The sequence below is a fragment of the Suricata suricatta genome, chromosome X, assembly GCF_006229205.1.
Source record: "Suricata suricatta isolate VVHF042 chromosome X, meerkat_22Aug2017_6uvM2_HiC, whole genome shotgun sequence".
NCBI lineage: Eukaryota > Metazoa > Chordata > Mammalia > Carnivora > Herpestidae > Suricata > Suricata suricatta.
In genome coordinates, this window is record NC_043717.1 from 33,769,399 (window position 1) to 33,775,762 (window position 6,364).

The window sequence follows — 6,364 nt, forward strand, 5'->3', positions numbered from 1 at the left end:
ATCAATTGTATATATATATATATATATATATATATATATATATATATATATATATACATCTTCTTTATCTATTCATCAGCTGATGAACATTTAAGCTCTTTCCTTAATTTGGCTATTATTGATAGTGCTGCTATAAATACTGGGGTGCATATGACCCTTCGAATCAGCATTTTTGTATCCTTTGGATAAATACCTAGTAGTGTGATTGCTGGCTCATAAGGTAGTTCTATGTTTAATTTTTTGAGGAAGCTCCATACTATTTTCCAGAGTGCCTGCACCAGTTTGATTCCCACCAACAAAGCAAAAGGGTTCCCCTTTCTCCACATTCTTGCCAACATCTATTGTTCCCTGAGTTGTTAATTTTAGCTATTCTGACAGGTATGATGTGGCATCTCATTGTGGTTTTGATTTGTATTTCCCTGATGATGAGTGATGTTGAGCATGTTTTCATGTGTCTGTTAGCCATCTGGATGTCTTCTGTGGAAAAGTGTCTATTCATGTCTTCTACCCACTGCTTCACTGGATTATTTGTTTTTTAGTAGTTGAGTTTGGTAAGTTCTTTATAGATTTTGGATCCTAACCCTTCCGATATTTAATTTGTAAATATCTTCTCCTATTCCATCAGATGCCTCTTAGTTTTGTTGATTGTTTCCTTCACCCTGTAGAAACTTCTTCTCCTGATGAAATGCAAATAGTTTATGTTTGCTTTCATTTCCCTTTCCTCTGGAGACGTATTGAGCAAGAAGCTGCTGTGGCCAAGGTCAAAGAGGTTGCTGTCTGTTTTCTCCTCCAGGATTTTAAAAAAAAATTTTAACATTTATTTATTTTTGAGAGACAGAGAGAGGGGCGGAAAGAGAGGGAGACACAGAATCTAAAGCAGGCTCCAGGCTCTGAGCTGTCACCACAGAACCCTAATTGGGACTTGAACTCACAAACCACAAGATCATGACCTGAGCTGAAGTCGGATGCTTAACCAACTGAACCATCCAGGTGCCCCTCTCCTCTAGGATTTTGATGGTTTCATGTCTCACATTTAAGTCTTTCATCTATTTTGAATTTATTTTTGTGTATAAGATAAGAAAGTGGTACAGTTTCATTCTTCTGCATGTTGCTGTCCAGTTTTCCCAGCACCATTTGCTGAAGAGACTTTTTTCCATTGGATGCTCTTCCCTGCTTTGTCGAAGATTAGTTGGCCATATATTTGTGGGTCCATTTCTGGTTCTCTATTCTGTTTCATTGACCTATGTATCTGTTTTTGTGACATGCTGCACTGTACTGTCTTGATGATTACAGCCTCATAATACAGCTAAAGTCTGGAATTGTGGTGCCTCCCACTTTGGTTTTCTTTTTCAACATTACTTTTGCTATTCAGGGTCTTTTCTGGTCCCATACAAATCTTAGGATTGTTTGTTACAGCTCTGTGAAGAATGCTTGCGTTATTTTGGTAGAGACTGCACTGAATGTGTAGATTGCTTTAGGTACTATTGGCATTTTAACAATATTTGTTCTTCTAATCCATGAGCATGGAATGTTTTTCTATTTCTTTGTTTTTTCTTCAATTTCTTTCATAAGCTTTCTGTAAAAGGAAATAAACATTTTTTTAAAAAAAGAAAATTCTAAGGAGTACACTAAAATATACATATTAGTGGGGCGTCTGGATGGCTCAGTTGGTTGGGTGTCCAACTTCAGCTCAAGTCGTGATCTCATAGATAGTGAGTTGGAGCTCCACATCAGGTTTGCTACTGTCAGTGCAGAGCCCACTTCGGATCATCTCTCCCTCCCCTCTCTTCCTCTCTCCTGCTTGCTCTCTTTCTCTCAAAAATAAAAAGCAAACATTGAAAAAATAGGTTAGAATATAATATATAAATATATTAGAACTAATAAATTAACTAATCAGGGTTACAGAATGCAAGATCAATATAGAAAGATCAATTTTATTTCTATAACACTTGTAATGAACAAGTTCTGATATGTTTGACATGACTCGTGACATGTTTTTAATCCTTCCTAACTTTTTGAGACCTTTTCTGACATATTGGAGTCTCTTTTTCTGTGTGAGACCTATTCTGAGGGATTACAATTTTTTGTGACTACTTTGTATCCTTTTCTTCCATGATTGAGACTTTTCCTCACTCTTTGAGACCATTACTTGTTTGTTTGGGTTTTTTTTAATTTTTTGGACCATTACTTGTTTAAGACCCTTTCTGCTGTGTATAAGACTTTCTGATCAAAACCACAATGAGATACTATTTCTCAACCACTAGAATGGCTACAATCAGTCAGATGACAAGTGGTGGCAAAGATGTAGAGAAATTGGAGCTCTCATACACTGCTGGTGATACTGTAAAATGGTGCAGTTGCTTTTGAAAACAGTCTGGCATTTCCTAAAACAATTAAGTATAGAGTTACCATATGACCCAGCACTTCCATTCCTACGTATGTAGACAAGAGAAGGAAAAACAAAAACCTATACATGAATGTTTATTATTATTATTATTATTATTATGCATAATAGCCAAAAAATGGAAACAAACTCAAATGTCCATCAATGGATAAATGGATAAGTAAATGTGGTATATCCATGCAATGGAATATTATTTGGCCACTGCAAAGAAGTAGAGATGCATGCTACAACATGGGTAAACCATGAAAACATGCTAAATGAAAGAAGCCATCAAAAAAAAAAGACCACACATTATATGGTTCAATTCATCTGAAAGTCCAGAATAGGTAAATCTACAGCGACAGAAATTAGATTAGGGCTAGGGGAGGGGGCAGGGAATTAGAGGGGGCCAAAGGATATAAGATTTCTTTTTAAAGTGATAAAAATTGACTGTGATGATGGATATACACATATGTGGACATACTACAAGCCACTGAATTCTATACTTTAAATGGATGGATTGTATGGTATGTGTATTATATCTCAATAAAGCTGTTGTAAAAATAAAGAGAAAAAAAAAGACTTCCTGACATGTTTAGGACCTTTCAAGATTTGATGCCATGGTGTATTTCAGATCATTCTGCCTTTCTTGAGACATTTCTCAACTTCTGGAGACTTGTCTTGACTTGTTCAGATCCTTCCAGCCACATATAAGAATCTTCTTTTCTGTTTGAAACCCTTTCTAATTTGAGTGAGATCTTTCTGGATTTCTTTTATTCCTCCTTACATGATTGAGAAAGTTCCTCACTTGTGTAAAACTCTTCCTGACATGTCAAAGTCTTTTCCTGATTATGGTGATGCTCCCTGCCTGGCTGGATACTTCCTGAAATGTTAATGTCTTTTTCTGATTATTTGAGACCCTTCGTAACTTGTCTGAGACGGTTTCTGACCATTTGAGACTCTTCCTCATGACTTTCAGACCCTTCCTGTCATATATTATACCCTTCTCGACTTGTTTGACACTCATTGTTACTTGCTTAATATTCTTACTGAAATGTTTGAGACCTGTCCTGACTAAGGTTTTTCCTACAACATTTATGCCTTTCCTGACTTCCTTGAGATGCTTCCAGATGTACTAGATAAACTTTCCTGGAATATTTGACTCTTCTGGACATATCTCAGATGCTTCATGATGTGCTTGAGGCCCCCCTTGATGTATGTGAGACTTCCTGATAACTTTGAGAGCCTTCCAGCCATGTTTGAGACCTATTCTGACTTGTATAATACACTTCATATGTTTGAGATACTTGACATATTTGAGGCTTTTTATGGTGTATTTCAGACTCTTCATGACTTGTTTGAAACTCTTCCTGACTTGTTCCAAAGGTTTCTTGAATTTGAGACCCTTTCTTGCTGCTTGAAATCAGTGCTGGTGAATTTGAGACCCTTTCTAACCTATTTGAGAGCTTTCTTGTTGCATTTGAAACAATTAACTTTCTTCAAACTTTCTGACATGGTTGAGACTCCTTCTAAAATATTTGACTTGGTAATCTGAGCCACGTTTTTACTTAGGACCATTATTGGTTGAGACTTCCTAATGATGTTAAGACAGTCCTTTTTTGCTTGCTTGCTACTCCCCATGACTTTTTTGAGACCTTTTATGACATATTAAAGACTGTTTCTGTCAGTAGGAGATCCTTTCTAAAGTCATTTAAACATTACCTTATAAGTGTGTGACCCTTCCTTATGTATTCGAATCTCTTACTGACTGCGTAAGACCTTTATTGAAATGTTTGAGCCTCTTCCTGATATATTTGGACCCTTTTTATCTGAGTCCCTTCCTGGTGTATCTAAAACCCTTCCCGGTGACTTTGAGACCCTTTCTAACATGTTTGAGACCTTTCACGACTTGTTCAAGATGCTTCCTGATGTATTTGAGACCATTCATAACATTCTGAGATTCTTCCAGATTATTTGGGGCCCTTCATGACATATTTGAAACCTTTCAGAGCTTGCTTAAGACCTGTTCTGATGTGTTTGACCCTTTTCTGACTATTCAAAATGATTCCTTTTTACTTCAGACACTTCCTTATTATTTAGTACCTTCTTAACTTGTTTGAGACTCTTTAAGAAGTGTTTGACATTTTTCTTGACTTGAGACTCTGGCATATTTGAGACAATTTCTGACTTGCCTGAGACCTTTCCTGAGGTCTTTACGACTCCTCCTTACTATTTGAGGTTCTTCCAGTATGACTGAGATGCTTTTTGTCATGTTTGAGATCTATCCTTCTTTTTTTTTGTCACAAATAAGACTTTTTGTCACCATTGAAAATCTGAATTTCAAGCATATTTTTATACTGATGGCTCATATTCATCAGCTTGTTCAACTTCAGCACCTGCCTCATCCCAGTAGCATTTTCAGGACGACTACCGTCACCATGAAACACCGTGAGTTTTCACAATTCAAACCTGGGCTTCTTCATCATTTTTACTTTTCTAACAAAGATGTCATGGAGTGGATAAGTACTTTGGCAAACATTTTCTCTGTCTTTTCCAATATTGTCTGGAATCAATTTATTGGCCACTTCTTTTAAGTCATTTGTCTGCACCTCTAGGGTCATGATTTATATTATCTTCTGGATTTGGCAGACCTGTTGGTGCTAGTTGTAAGCACTGTTCCAAATCTGATTGTTGCAATTTTTAGTAAAACCAACACAGAGTAGATGAAGCAAATAACCTTCAGTGGTGTTGACATTGACATGAGTTTTAATCATTGGCCACCATTTTTGTTTGTTTGTTTTTTACTATGGAACAGATTTTATCACAGGTAAGATCTGTGCCATGAAAGTAAGTCAGGTAATTTTTGCCCAGAATAGCCTCAGTAGTTAGCTTTAATTTTCTGCATGCAATTTTATCATTCAGATCAGCAAGATTCACTTCAAAAACACTACCCTTGAGGCCATCAGATAAAATTTTGTTTCCTTGAATTTTTTTTAACTTTTTTTAATGTTTATTTTTGAGAGAGAGAGACAGAGCGTGAGTGGGGGAGAGGCATAGAGGGAGACACAGAATCTGAAGCAGGCTCCAGGCCCTAAGCTGTCAGCACAGAGCCCGATGCGGGCCTCAAACCCACAAACTGTGAGATCATGACCTGAGCCACTTAACCATCTGAGCCACCCAGGTGCCCCTGTTTCCTTGAATTCTTGTCATGAGTGTTTTTCCAATGTTTATTATTAATACAACATAGCTGGTGCTTTTGCATCATACAAATCTTTCTTAGAAATTGGATCACTTTCTTCTTGGCTCCCTTTTTGCTGCCTTTCTTAAGGTACTTAATCTTGGCAGCTACCATTGTTCTGCTTAGAGCACTTCCTTCTTTTTTGAGACTCTTTCTGACTTCTCTATCCTGACATGTTTTTGAACCTTCCCTATCTAGCTCAGATTTTTCTTCACTCTTCCTGATATATGTAGTGTCTTCCAGTCCTCTTTGAGACCCATCCTTATATACATAAAGACACTGAAACTTTTCCTGACATCTTTGAGACCCTTTTTGTTTTGTTTGAGACTCTTTCTGATAACATTGAGACCTTCCTAATTTCTTTGAGACCCTTGCTAATATGTTAGCAACCTTTCTGGTGTATTTAAGAGCCATTGTGATGTAATTGAGAAACTTCCTGATTTAAGTCTAAGTGCTGAATCAGTCCCTGATGCAGTCTTAAGAGGAGGCAAAAAGATCTTTAGCCTCAGACTTGAAAGATTTTTCTTCCAGCATTTAGTCAAAAAATGCCTATGACCATATATCAAGAAAAATCCATCAATGCTTTTTCCAACCCTTAACTGCAAATGAACAATGAAAACTTTTATTGATCATTTTTCTAGGCTTTTAATAAAAATTTTCTATCATTCTAAGTATCGGTGATTTTCATTAGAATATAGTTTTAGCTGTTGTCTCGGAGAGCCAAAATAATAATGCCTTACGTG

General features: G+C 36.7%; 1 pseudogene; it reads right to left on the reverse strand.

Annotated features, from left to right (window-relative positions):
- Nucleotides 1-4,735: 4,735 nt before the first annotated feature.
- On the reverse strand, nucleotides 4,736-5,735 carry LOC115283377 (annotated as a pseudogene).
- Nucleotides 5,736-6,364: the final 629 nt, after the last annotated feature.